The sequence below is a fragment of the Cyanistes caeruleus genome, chromosome 2 (assembly GCF_971803275.1).
Source record: "Cyanistes caeruleus chromosome 2, bCyaCae1.hap1.1, whole genome shotgun sequence".
In the NCBI taxonomy this organism is placed as follows: domain Eukaryota; kingdom Metazoa; phylum Chordata; class Aves; order Passeriformes; family Paridae; genus Cyanistes; species Cyanistes caeruleus.
In genome coordinates this window covers 94255891-94270871 of record NC_141702.1, presented here as the reverse complement: position 1 = coordinate 94270871, position 14981 = coordinate 94255891, and the positions used below count along the sequence as shown (strand labels likewise).

At 38.2% G+C, this 14981-nt stretch overlaps 1 long non-coding RNA gene across 2 annotated transcripts; it reads left to right on the top strand.

The window, feature by feature from the left end:
• The first annotated feature begins 376 nt into the window (after positions 1-376).
• On the top strand, positions 377-14637 carry LOC111926653 (uncharacterized). 2 transcript variants are annotated; one of them, XR_015283647.1, is made up of 5 exons: positions 377-715; positions 4345-4461; positions 11199-11403; positions 11657-11762; positions 14154-14482. It is a non-coding gene; the product is annotated as an uncharacterized LOC111926653 (long non-coding RNA). The 2 variants fall into 2 exon arrangements; XR_002863087.2 differs by lacking the exons at positions 377-715; positions 4345-4461 and adding an exon at positions 9945-10027 and having other exon boundaries at positions 14154-14637.
• The last annotated feature ends 344 nt before the right edge of the window (positions 14638-14981 follow it).

Here is a 14981-nt window from a genome sequence, read left to right as displayed (position 1 = left end):
CAGCCTCCTCCGGCAGGCCTTGGCCCAGCCATTCCCAGTACTCGAGCTCTGTAACTTCCTTAGAAAGGACGAAGGAAAACATGGCACACAAAGGTCTTGTTAGCACTTCCTATGTGAAATTAGCAGCTTTCTAAAAGGTACAACTCCAATTACCTCACATTGTGGGGACGCGCACAAACCCAACAATGAGCCCAGTCTTGCAAGTGACATGCTGTCTCTCTGGAGTTACTTCCCTAATTAGGGATGACGAAGCCCCATTCTGGCGAGTGCATCTATTTACAGTGGGCCACAATGCCTTAACTCGAGCATCCTCCTGAAAGGCCAGTGTTAAAAAACACAAGTGCTCTTTTGGCGGAGCCGTCCGTGGGGAAGCGCCGCATTCCTCGCGGCTACACCCTGCCGAAAAGGGTGGCCGCTTTCCCCTGCATTGTTCACACTTCAGGATTCATTTGGGACAATAAAGCTCCTGCCCCGTAAGCGCTGGGAATTACAGTGGACAATGGCCAGGCTTTCTTAACAGGGTCTAATGATGGAAAAAAAGAAAAATATTTATTGCTTTTGACAGTTTCACAAGGGGCAAAAATCCTTGTCGTGGCTTTAAGTTTCCACAGCTGTTGGAGGAAGGGTGGTCATATGGACTAAAACAGTTCAGCTCCTTTGTTAAGAGGTTGAGCACAAGGGCCAAGCTATGAAATTAAAGATTAAGTTCATTAAGGTAAGATAATTGTGCTTGCGTCCTTGTTGATACAGGTGTGTACAGGCAAGGCCTGGCTCTAACACACCTATTTATTTATCTCCTGGCTCCTTACCTTCAGGAGGCAAATCACCCCACAAGGGTGAGGTGCTGGAAATGTATTTTGTTTGCATAGCCTGGGACAGGCTGGGGACACACAGCCTGTGTTCAGCGTGGGCCCATCAATAGGGGGAGGAGGGTGGAAAACATTTGTGGGCCCCACCAGGCATACCTTTGCCCAGAGATGACACCCACCCTGGTTTAGGGCTGGGGCACAAGTCAGCTTCTTTCCTCAGAGGAGAAATGTCTTGAAACACCAGTAGTGTTCTTGTGAGGGAGGCAAAATTATTAATTTTCTGGTAGCTTATTTGGCCTGAAAGTGTTACTGATTATTAGTTTGCTGCTGCTAAGTGTTTGGATTCTTCACTATTGTTGTGTTATTTGTATTGTTAACAGTTCACAAGTTCAACAGTTTCAACTAAATTGCACTGTAATATTAGGGTTCCAGTACGAAATTGCTGCAGTTAATAATAAAATAAGACCTTTGTGTAGGTATATAGATAGCTTCCCAAATTCATTTAAAAAAGCCCTTGTGAATTAGTGCAAACATACTGCTGGGAGTTGTGCTGTTTTGGATGAGCAGATCAATTATCTATTGTGCTATTTTGGTGACAAAGTAGGATGATAATTTTGAGTGATTAAAAACACTGCAATACAGTTATTTCATCAAAATAAACACAAAGCAGGGACTTGCATAAAGGAGCCTGGTAGTTCACTTTTGCCAGTTTCTTTCCTCTCACTCAGTGGTCGCCCAGCCCAGCATCCCACCCAGACTGCTGCAAGCTCATCGCCTGTGCTCCAGAGCCAGCTGTGCAGAAACATTTCCAAACCTGGTGCATAAAAACCGTGCCTTTCAGGGCCTCCTCTGTAATTCACTGCTGTTTCCCCTGCAACGATGCTGCTCCTTGATGCAGTTCTCCCTCTGAGACTTGCACGGTGCCAAGTGGTTTGTGATAGCACGCTGAAGTTAGGACACACGTCATCTCTCTGATATATGTTCTGCCACAGATATTGTGCTGGCCAGTGTCAACAAGCAGACATCAAAAATACCTCAGCCTGGTTGCTGTGCTTCCCAGTGTAGGTTTGTGCACAGAATTAAATTTTCTGTCCTACTGTACAAGAGCTCCTATCCCATTTGTGGAAAAATGTATGGAAATTACTCATGACAGAAATTCCTCAAAGACATCTTTTCTGCAAAGCCAAAGAGATAGCTGTATTAAAGGCACATGGAAAAGACCAAGTTCCTTCTCCTTCAAGCTAACAACACATTAGGCCAAATCTTGCTCACAATGAAGAATTGGTTCCATTATTTTCTGCCTGCTTTAATCTGTTTTCTCCATATAGGTGCCTAAAGAAGCAAATGGTAGTTCAGGTTAAAAATGTGCTGAGATATAGATATGCTAAATATTAGAAACCTTGCTCTTTTACAGAAACATTTGCTTGTACACAAATTCTCTCCTTCTGGAGAATATAAATGACGTATCGGTGGTTTAAGAAAGCAAAGGCGTTCAAGTAACCTTCATATGCCTTCTTTAAAATCAAGGATTTAGCTTTACTCCTGTGGCATAGATAATGAATTTTCTTTGCTAGATGGAAAGAAAAACCTGTCACATAACTGGAATATATAATCTATTACAGCTAACACAATGTTTCATCATTTGAACCACTTGATAATTACAAAGAGAGTTGCAGGCAACTTCTGAAGTGTTTTTAAATCTCACTTTATATTTTGGTTCTAGTGAGAGCAATCATTATAATGTTCCTTTTGTTAAGGTAAAATGATTTTGATTGTACTTTTTTTTTTAATTTCTATATGTTTTTCTGTAAAGATCTAGTGCTCTTAAACCATTTTCAGCTTCATTTTTTTAATTTATGAAAAAATTAATTTTAAAAGCCCCCTTAAAATATAAATCTTCATCCTTTTTCATTTTAATTTTTTACAGGCTGTTGAAAAATACATGCAAAATACAACTGATCAGTTCATGAGATAATCTACCTTCATATCATTAAATTAAATTAGCTTTACTTTCCTGTACATAGACATACCTGAGGAAATATAGGCACTTACAATATTTATTAAATAAATCACAGCCTAATAAAAATTTATATTTTGCTGAGTTAGGTGAAAGAAAGTGAAGAAAATTGGTATTTTAGCTATGTTTTTCCATCTATGTTTGCATATCCTATATGTATTATCCTATATGTGAAAAATAGTGTCTCTCAGGTAGATTGTTTTCAAGAGGAGTTTGCTCCCTGCAACAGTTCACATGCTGCATGTGGGACTGTTCCACTCTCTACCATGTTCATATGCACACAGTGTTATAGGCATTAATGAACAACCATAACACATTATTGTGTACATCAGTGAACATAACAGAGTATGTGTGCATTAATACAGTGTCTGTACAGATGCATGCTTATACACTGATTAGAACACTTTGGTATTACGTGGTATATATTATATTGTTCATTACAAGTTTTCCTGGTCTGCATAGAAGTATAACAAATCCAGTAATAAGTAAAAAATTACTTTGCTTTGAGATAAAGGACTTTCTATAATGCCGTTTCCATTTCTTCTGCTTTGACCCCTTGCTGCTATTAAAAAAAAGTGACTTTTTTTAGGAACCCTTGCCATATCTTTTGTCTCAGTAATCATGCACTGATTTTTCATCAATTCATGATTAATGGTTACTGTTTTCCACTAATTTTGTGATTGATCAGCTCTTCTTGGAGAGTAATTTTTCCCTCTGGGCTGTATGTCAAAGTTGAGAAGTACCTGTGCTTTGCTAAATAGACCACTGAATGAAATACAGTTCACATAGTAGTTTCTGCCTCTTTTCTGAAGGATAAAACTAGACAGCTGCAGTTGTGTACTAGGCAGGTCTCAGGCCTATGAGACAATTTCAATGTGAATGCATGATGTTGGGGCTTTTTCTGATTTATATTCCAGGTGGTTTTGACTAACCAATATATAGTGAATATTGTTAAGAAAATGATGAGATTGCATTTCCCTGTGTCCTCTACGGTATGTCCTAAAATTGTAATCTTACTCAGTTGCTGAGTCCACCTCCTGTTCTCTGTGGATTAGTTATTTAGCTTGGGTATTAAGTATATCAGAAAAGATTCATCTGAGAGTCAGTATATGTGTTTTAATATTGAAATTTGTCTTTGCAAAATCAAATTTTAATATTCTAAAATATGTTCATCCCTTTTAACAGCATGATTAGAAAATGTTTTGCAGGGAAAATATGTGGACAGATTCAGCATGTGGTTTTCACATAACAGATTATTCTGTCCTGCTGGAAGTAAAATGTTCAGAGCATTTTTTATTGTTATGAAATATTTTCTAAAGGTTTAGGCCAGCATTCCTGAAGAATCTTTTATGGGCTAGAAAGGTTGTTACAAAGCATCTATTCTCTTTTTGGCAAGAGAAATTAGCCTTCCTCAAGCTTCTTCCTAGCTGCTGGTAGAAAAATTAACAAACATAGTTAGACTCCAGTGCAAGTTATTTCTTTCAAAACTAATGTTACAACATTTTTGTAAATTACCAGAAATTCTTGGGCAAAAGACCTTGGTCATCAACTGAGAAATGCAGTCAGCTTGTGCACAGTTTGGCCATCTGGAAAGCCCTCTTGTGAAATCCTGTAGGGACTCCACGAAAAGCACAGGTAGGCATCTGAGTGGGCTACAGTCAATTATTTTATACAAGATGAAAGATAAAGAGATTTAAGTGATCTTGAAGGTGACATGCCAACTTGATCACAAAAGTGTGGAGAAGCCCTTTTTGCCCTACTTATTTGGTTTCAGAATTACTGTAATGGTTTCTTTCTACACAATGTATGAATTGTCAAAAATAGGAGAAGTTGCTGATTGTATTTCCTATCATTGCACCCAACAACGATTCCCTCCATCAGATCAAAACTGTTTGTGCCTCTATGGTGTGTGACTACTCTGCAGGGCTACAAATGTCAAACCAAACAGGTCAGGTACAGCACGGGATCGAACTGAGGAGCACAGTGATCTTGCCCACAGGGGACTTTGACTTCCTGGGGCAAGCCCACTTCCAGGAGCTAAGCCAGCATGCTGCTCCACAACACTGCAGCCTTCAGTGCAGAGTTAACCCTAGATAAAGAGCAATCATGTGGCCAGGAATTAGAGTCCTCTCTTGGAGCAGCTCTGTTCCCTGTTCTTTCCTATGCTTCATGACATTTATCTTCTGTGGTTTTCAGGACCATTCTGAGAAGGTTTATGACTTCGGTTTTTCAGGTTTTTTTGGATGCTGTTAGTCATCAAGTGGGATCTGCTGTCTCAAAATCTATATTATCAAACTGTAATTTTAAATAGACCCTGAAAAATATTGGTGATTTTAGTACACTGATTATTTCTAAGAATAAAATTAAGATAATTTAATTTTCTGAAGAGTCTCAGCACTTCTACACTCAACACTCATGCATCATGTTGTTCCTCCTTTTTCTTGCCTTTTTATGAAGAACTGCAATGTGGAAAATAATAATGATGGTCAAAAGGGGTTGAAAGGCTACTTGAATGAAGACAGAGGCCAGGAACACTGTTTCAAAAGTAGGAGAAAAAACATCAGATGCTACTTATAGACCAGAACAGAGGAAACAAGTTAAGGGAACTGTATGACATTAGACAAGAGAGTGAATTCAGACAAAATAAGGGGAAGAAAATCTGTGTAGAAATGCTGGCGAGTATGCAGACATTTTAGAGCACTACAGACAGGGATGGTGAGTTTAAAGGGCAGACAAGGAGCCAAAGAAAAGAACACACCCATGACATTGGTTGGAAGATGGCAAAGGAAAATTGACTTAGGGGTTGACTCTGAGTGTTTTTAAGAATACATTTGAGTCTAAGTACCTAAATAGCATCACAGAAAGCAAGCAGATGACTTGTAATGAAAACCATGTATGCACCCATGTACCCTGATGGACTTGAGCTTTTAGTGATTGCATTTACACAGATTTGAGGGAGGGTGAAGCTGGGCAAAAAAAGGTTACTCTAAGCAAGATGCATGGCCAGCTGAAGAGAAAAAGGCTAATGCAAACTGAATGGTAAGCTAAAGGTAACATATCTCTTTATGTTCCAGAGCTTCCTACCAGCTTTATTTCCACACCCTCCGCATTAATTTTACATCAGAGTGACAGCATTCAATCTAAAATTTCAGGTCTCCTAACTTCCAGCCCTGTGGATGTGCAATACTGTAGCTGTAATACACAGCCCTTTCACTCTTTGCTTCCACTGGTTTAAGTTTACTTGAAACACTCTTGAGCAGAGAGATGTCTTTGACTCTGGCATATCTGTGGGTGCAGCACAGAACTATGCAGGCACTGCTCTTGGTGGGGCTGTAGTTCTGGGTCTCTTTTGTTATTTCCAGGTGGAATGGCATCCTACAGACAGTGAGAAAACTCATTTTTAATTCTGCAGTTTTCTTTTCACAGAATCTGATGAATCCTCACTTCCCTCACCTTTCCAGTTTTGTCCTTCTGCCATCATTGTGCTTGCTGTGCACAAAACATGGTTGGCAATTCACATGCAACAGTGGAGTGTACCTAAAGACAGACGTTTTAAGTCCTGGCACAAACACTTGCCTCCACTTCCTTGAGATGTATGCCAGTGGTGAACCTATGAAGATTCTTTAAGTCAGTGAAATTAAACACTTAAATAGGTTTTGGAGGAATCAGGGGCAAGGACATAGAAGTGTGACCCGCCACAGTATAACCTCGAGGTTGGGAAGTGACATGTCTTTTGAGTCATAAAGATTTAATTATCAATGTAATGGTAATACTCATGTTTTCTAGTTCCAGAAAATGTTGACTTCCTGTTGCCTCTCTTGCCCCTCTGTTCTCATGGCAACATCGCTTTGATTTTTCTCTCTCTCTCTTTCCTTCCTTATACATCAGTTTGGGCCTGTGAGAGGAGTAAGAATCCAGGAAAAAGTTAGTTTCTGGTGATGCTGATGAAGAGTGATGGTGGACGTGGTGCTAAAAGGTGTTCCTTCTATTGTCATGGAGCCATTTCATTTCCAGGAAACCCTCCTGGTTTGTTAGCTCTACCTGTCATCTACCAGTAGATGCTATATCTAAAAAACAAAATATCAGAACTGAGCAAAAGTGGTTGGAGAATAAGTGAGACATCATTAAAATATTTCCTTGACTTCCTTCTGACCATCTGTCTTCACCACTGGGAAAACTGTCTTTTCCTGACTTATGTTACTAGAGCTCCAAACCTCATGTTTCAGTGTCAGTGCTAAATCTGCAGAGCCTAACCCTGGTGACAGTGCAAGGTGAAATTAATATTAGAGTTGTGGGAATCAGAACCTTTCTAAGAATATTTCTTTTGGTCTTGCCCACCAAAATCAACAAGAAAAGGCATTCTAGGAAACTGTACAGAAAATTCTATTAAAAAGCTGTTATTTGGATAGAAATGTGAAACCATAATTTTTGTTTAAACTTCCAAGTTAAATTTGACCTCTGTGTTAGACAGGCTTTATTAGGCCTTGATTTACTTGCTTTTCAGAGGATGAAAGCTTGCTTTCATTAATAAGATACATCACACTAGAGGAAAGGATGAAAACTAACATTGCAGAGGTAACCAACCATAAGTCTTAGTAAATCTTAGCTACTAATATTTAATATCCCACCAAAACTAAGCAAACAAATCACATTTATGCATATGGACATATCTAATTGGGTGAAATGTATTATTCTCTTTTTCAAATCACGTGTGGTTTGTTGGGGGTTTTTTTGCCCCTGGGCATTTTCCCCCTGCTTTCATACCTGCTCATACTGCATCAGTTGTCAGGTTTTAGAGTGTTTGACATTGCTGCTTCCATTATAAATTGAAAGATGGAACCATGAGCTGGATTGCTTTTATCTATTATCCAGTTTTGATCTTTTCATCTGCTCTTTGCCAAGTAATGTCAGCCATGATTATTTCTAACTTGCCAAAATTCTGAACAGCTTTTAAACAGGTGACATTTTCCTATAAAAAGACTCTACCACAAGCATGTTTCTTTTTCCAGCTCAAAATGTCACCTTTTCTCCCATAATTACAGTGGTCTAAGTGACACATTTCTGGACTACTGACAGTTTCAAAGATTTGCTGTTTGTGGGTATTGCAATTACTGTGCATTACCTTCTCCCTTCTGAGAGGAGTGAAATTATTTCCATAGAAGTTGCTGCCTTCACAGTTTTGCCTTTGCTTTTGCACAGCTGGCTCTAGACTAGATCTAGACTTGGAAGTTGCTGGAATAATTTAGTGTCAGGCAAATAAAAAACTTTGGATTAAGCTACTGTCACCACTTAGATGAAGTTTTTCTTAAACTTTTTCCTTTTTGCCTGGAAGCATTTGAAGAATACTGTACCCTGAGTAGACTTTGTGGGCTAAAATTTTTGAGCCTAGGGTCACTTATGAATGTCAACATCACCCCTGTTATAATTATTCCTTTGTGTGGGTACCTCTCCTGCAAGTGTCTGTGCTGTGTGAGTCAACGTCGTGTGATGATACTGTATTTAGCCCATGGGCTAGTGATGACACAGGCAGTCCATGTATTTCTGCTGATATTCCACCTCTTCAAGTAGAGAAAGAGTAGGTTGAAAATTAAGTCAGTAAGCCGTTTGCTGTCATTTACGTGGTCTGTCTTCTGCCTTTCTATTTCACAACACAAATAAAACACAGTGTCCAACAAACATTACTGACCCAGACATCGTGCAATTTAAATGACATGTACTGTAAAAAAATCTGATTGCTCCTTGTCTCATCACTTCTTTTGTTTCTAAATAAACCCCCGGGAGAGAGGAGAGACACAAACCAGATATTTATTTGTGGACTCTTCATCTTTTATTCTATGTATCATAGCAAACCGTTCCAGGGAAGACTTACTCAAATCTTCTATGAATTGTAGAATTGGGATTTTCACAACTGTATTTGAACACTAGCCATTAATTTTAATACTTCAGATTTGAATAATAATATATATAAATATGTTTGTTTGCACTACAGCTCTCTGAAACTAAAAGAAGAACCATACAAGGAATTTATTAAAAAATCCACTCCTTTATTGATGAATTCTGGACAGCTGTTTTATAATATATGCACATTTACATCCAAAAATTACCTACAGATATTAGGAGCCTGAAACAGGAGTTTAAAGAATGGAAAGAACAAGAGCAACAATAGACTTCACAGTCAGTTTCCTTTAAGTCCTTAGCATAGTCATGAAGTTAAGATACAAAAGCATTTGCAACAACAACATAGTGGGCAGAGAGTATAAAAGAGAGGCCGTGAGGCCATTAAGGCAATTAAGAAAGATTAAGATTGCTTGTGGTGGAAAGACCCATTAATCAATAGGCCAGAAATCACAGCATGTTGCAGAATATACTTCACCTAAAAAAAAGAGAACAAACAGACTAAATATATCCCATAACAAAGGTCACGGAGTTCTCATTAAGGAGAAATCATATTAATCCCTCAGATATTGCTGGCTCCATAGTTATGTTTTCCATTTGCACATGTTGGAACAGCACTGATGAAATGCACCATAAATGATACAGAACCACTGTTGAAAAAATTCCTGTCCACAGCTGGCACCACAGATAGATCCAGCAATATTTGTGGATGGAAAGCAGAGCTTACTCAGGAGGGCATGGGCTGCTGCTGCTCAGCGTTCTGCAGGAGAGGGAAGTGACTGTGGTATTCATTGCTGGCAACAATGACGCACAAGCCCCCATTCACAAATGTAAAGCTGCTGTACAAAGATGACACTATGCCTGTCAGAGGATGGGTAATTGAAAATCCTTGAATTTGCAAAATGCCTGTGGGCATCTAATGCAAGTCTTCATATGGTAATTAGGAGAGGAAACGAAGTGGGAGGGCTACTGCACATGCTAAAACTTGCACCTGAAATAATTGGAAATTGGCTTAGATGGGCACATAACCAAGCTGAAACCAGCTCTAGGGCACTCAGCTTCATCTTCAGCACAAGGTCACCGCCCCATTCCAGGCCTATGCACTTTGTCTGAAGGAGCAGCCACAGGTGGGCAGAAAGAGATTTGCTAACCGGTTTTATAGAAACAGCTACAGCTGGTTGGGATTTTTTTTTATTTTATTTTTAAGCCAGCTGAAAAACAGAGGTGGAAGCAGGTGTGCTTCTTTCAGCAAGAGCTTGGTTTGGGTAACTTTTGAACCTGAAACTACTTCTTAGAACTGCTCCTTGTAAATTTTTTGGTTCTTGATTCAGAATAAAGTTTTCTTCACTGATTTGAGCCATTAATATGGGAAAAAAATTAATTATCAAAACTACTGAAATTAAATATTTGAATAATCCAAACTATGTTGTTTTCATTCACTGGTTTGCAAGCATTCTTGAGATGTGTTACTGTTTCAGGGAGGGATTTATTTGTTAGTTTTAGGGTTTTTAATTGACATTCGGGTGAGGAAAATGCTTTCTTACAAAATTGAATATGATTCTGGAGTATATAGAAACAATGGACGAGGCATCTTTTGCATCAGTGAGTTAAATTATTATTTTGGGGCTTTTTTTTATTGTAATCAGGATATGTTTCTTTGATTAGTGTTACTAGTGTCAGAGGCATGGTAGGAGCCAGAAGAGAAGGCTGGAATCAAGTTTGCCTCATGGTAATTTTGCTGTTGAGTGTATAATAATTAATATGGGATAAAAACCTTTTCTACTAAAGATATTCCAGGCAAAATTCAACATCTATTTTCAGTGATTCCAGAGAAGTTAAGTAGCCACAACATTTCATCAATTTCAAGCAGGGTTACAGGCATCTGGACTTTCTTATCATCTGTATACTCCTTTTTTTTTTTTTAGTGCAGAACAACTCACAAAATTCCCAGAAAAGAAGGACACCTTATATAACAAATCTTTCTAAAGTTTTAGGATCCTATATCACTGCAGAATTGCACAATCTTACATAGGGTACCTGTGCTCTAGCTTCTTCTGGCAAGTAGTTTCTTTACACTGCTGCTTCATAGTTAACAAAATGTCGTGTGATAGCTTCTGGCTGGGCAAGGAAGCCTGAAGAGTTGACTGTCTCCTTGACTGCAGAGAGAAAAAAGTCTTTACCTACACAACAGTTGCATTGTGCTTATGAAGACCTTAGAGCCTTAGATGTTGGTACCAAATGTGTGCTACTGTTTTGGGAGGCAGAGGAACTACCAAAGTCCCAGAGTAGATGTTTGTTGTCTGCGATGACAGAGAAGCCTGGATTTCCAAGTGTCTTGATCTTGGTGCTACTTATATTCTTGTAGACATTTTATTGTGTCATAGTAATGTCTGAGAATGTTAACTGGTTTCTAGCTTCAGTATGTCTGTTCTCTGCCATTCCTCTTCTGTATATGATCACCTCTTCTTCTATTGCAGCTTCTCAGTTTTACTGCACATAAACACGCCTTCTATCATATTGTTTATCCATGCATGGAGCAAGAAATTAATCTGACTACACCATTCTGGACCTCTTGACATTTAGAGGGAGTTGGGATTTAAACAGACCATAGAATGAATTGCAGTATTCAAGATGTGAAGTGATTAAAATGTGAACAAGGACTTCAGCAGAAGCAAGGTCAAGGTAAAGATGAATTCAAGGAGAATTTCAGAGGCGGGAATGAGAAAAGTGGAGAAGGTGGTTTGGCATTATGAAAAAGCAGTTTATTGTTTTATTGTTTTAAATTTTGCACTGCTGTGATACAAATGTAAAGGTCTTTAATATTCTTTAATTGTGCTGTGATAGAGCACAGAGACGCTAAATACAGTGACATATTGTTGTAGTTTTTACTTTATTGTAACTGGTTTTTACAATTTTAATTTACTTTTGTGCTCAGAAATTCAAAACTCCTCTTGGTGTCAAAGAAGCCAGCACAACTCTTATTCCCAGTGTCTGATACCAGGGAGAAAAAAGACTTCCAGGGAATAATGTGGTGTTTCCAGGTCAGATTCATTTTCCTTTTCCCATTATCTGTCCTTCTGTAGTGGTTCTTTCATATACAGAATAGCTTGAAATTATCAGGCCTAGTGGAGGAAAACCTCTGGTCTCAGCTACTGGGAGAATCCTCAATCCTGCTATGTGGAAGAAACTGCAAGTAGGGAAGGGTAAAGTGCAAACCTTTGTAAAGGGACAGCAAGACTGCTGGACCTTTCATAGTTTGAATGCTAGCTTTAGTAAAATTCTTTCTTTGTTTAAAAACCTCAGTGCAATGCTTTTTTGATGCTTATATGTTAATTCTAATGTGCATGTGTAACTATTAGCCAAACTATTTGACTTTTCACACTAGAGAAACCTAACAGCTATATCAAAAAATAGCCCACCACTGATATTTGCCAAATGTTTTCATTCCATCTGTTTCATCATAAGGCTCTGTTTTTTCCAGTTCCCTTCTCCTACTTTCTCTGGCATGCTTTCTTGCAACGAGTATTTTTTCATAGCAATCTTACCTGGAGATGAGGTGTACTTCTGCTGATAGAATAGTTTAAAATAAGCCAGCATTTTACTTGATAAGCATGCATTGTTTCATCCTTCTATGGATTCTTTGTGTTGTGTTACTAAAGTAAATGAAATTAGTGAAAATCAAAATACTATATGAAATAATGTCATTTCCTTATAAGAGAATTTGGGCAAAAAATTTTGATAAAAATTTCCTGGCATTGTCAAAACATCCTGTTTTGATGTCTTTGGGAATACAGACTTTCACTTTCCTCTTTCCAAACATTTTTCTTTTGAATGTCTTTAAATATTGTCTTAAGTACTGTGGAAGGATGTAAAAAATCAAAGTTAAAGCTTAATGAATCATCTTAACTACCTGAAAGCAAAATCTTTCTATTTTAAATTTTGGTGGCCCAAATGCTGTTCATTTTGGACTTGGCTGGAATTTTAAAACCCCCTCATAATATGAAGGTTATAAAACCTCTGAAAAATGTATCTGATTTTTTTTTTTTTCTGGCTTTTATTTACTCTGGGCATCTGCTCTAGAGTGAAAGAATTTTTGAGTCCAAGCTCCTGATCTCATATTCTGAGACTGATCACCACTGCCCCATTTAAACAGGAGGGAGGCAACCTCTTCACAAGCAGAATGCCATTTAGGGCTCTTAGGGTGGATGCAGTCACTGTGTTGATGAGAGGCAACGTGGGCAGCACCAAGTTAGTCTTTCATGTGTTATCAAGCATGTTCCATCCTGAGTCTTGTCAACAGGGGCAGAAGGGTACCACCCACTCAACTCCCCACTGATAGATTGCCAGCATGGCATTAAGTCAACAACCTTAAATGCCATCAGGAAACTGGTTGGTGGCCAGCACGGATCCCAGTGAGACAAACTCTTTTGCAAGCCTGTCATACTGCAACAATTTCAGTTTCTGACTGGGTAGGCTGCTTTGAGTTAGAGATGATGAAGACTACACAATACTTAATGAAGTTTGTCCTTGAGAGATGAGCTTATACTGCAGAGCTAAGAACAGTAACTTGTAGTTTAAGGCTAGGAACTTTTGCAAAGATGTTCAGCTTTCCTTTGCTCCCTCACAGTTTTACACTGACTTAAAACCTAACCACACACTGCCAGTACAAATAACAAAGGGCCTTTTTTTTTCTGATGAACAGAAAACCAGGTCATATTCATTCTCATTCATTTTCACAGCATATAACACTACCTCACCTACATGAAGTTCAGCCAGTGGGTCGTTATGCATTTGCCAGATAAAAATATTCTGCTCTTTTGGCCAGAATGGAAATGGAGCTGGGCATGAGAAGTACTTCAAGAAACTCTAAATTTCCTTGTTATTTATTAAATATCAAACATGGGGCAGGTGCTTTTACAATATCTGTGAGACCTCCTGCAAAGGAAAAAAAGGTATTGCTCCAAGTAGTACCTTAGTGACACTCACCAGAAATGGCTGGTGAAAGGGCAAACTAATTTTTGTTACATTCTCCTAAGAAATAGGTTATTTAACTGTCGCAATCGTATCCATCTTCCATGTAAATGCTACCTCCTCCTTCCAGACATTTAACCAGCTTGTAGTCTTAATCTGCTGACTTGGTCAGTAACAGCAGCCAACATTTGGTATCATCCTGTTTTGTCTACCATGTATAAAGCTCGTTCCCATTCAGATCAATTTTTTTATAGTGTCAGATAGTAGTGATAATTCTCTTTCTGAGGTTTTATAATGGAATAATCTTAACAAGAATAAAGTAGCTGGATATGGACTTGTTTTAAGATAGTATTTCTTTCTAAAAATATAAAAAATTATCTGTTCTGGATTATACTTTGTGTGTGTTTTGTCTGTGGGTTTTCCACAAATCATATGTATTTATTTGTTCATATAAATTTCAGATTTTCTATTGAGCCCCTCATGGAGGAGGAGGTGGCAGAAATCACAGACTACCAAAAACTGACACCATCTCCACCTCTACCTCATGTGTTTTCATCTCCTGTTCAGAAGGTGTTTTAGGTAGCTGCGAGCAGAAGAGCAGTCCTACTGATGTCGTCAAAGTTAGACATCTCTTGAAACAGAGCACATCAGATTCATGCATGTTTGAAGTTTCTTTGAAACTTTATTCACAAATTTACTATGGTAAACGTCTGGGTTTCTAAAGAATAAAGTATAAATAAACAACTATGCAAATACAATTCAGTAAATAAATTGACTTTATTGATGTAAACAGCCATTATGAAGGTTAAGATACATGGGCTTGCAAAATGAAGACAACCCCAAAAAAAGACAGTTCATTCTTGGTAATACAATTAAATATGTCTACTTATTCATTGTTCATCAACCAATATTTTTATAGCAAATGAGGCATAAAGAAATTGTGCACATGAGCAGGTCTGGAAAAAAAATCAAAAGAATCCCTCACTTGATGTGACATTGTGAAATACTGTAGGTTTTTGGGCTCTCTGTGTATATTTATCTGATTACTGTTTGTATTACAAAGCATCAAAGAATAAGAGGTTGATATGCACAGCAGAGGTAGCTTTTCTGAGATGTTTTACCTCTTGATGCACAGGCAATCTAAATATTAATATTCATCGTGTTCTAATTTCCTTATTCCTATGCCAAGCTCAGAAACACTTAGAATTAAGCCTCTTCTGTTTTTCTGCTGTTCCGTGTGGTTTTGTCTGATTTCACTTCAGCTTGTATAGTCCCACCAAAACAAGCAG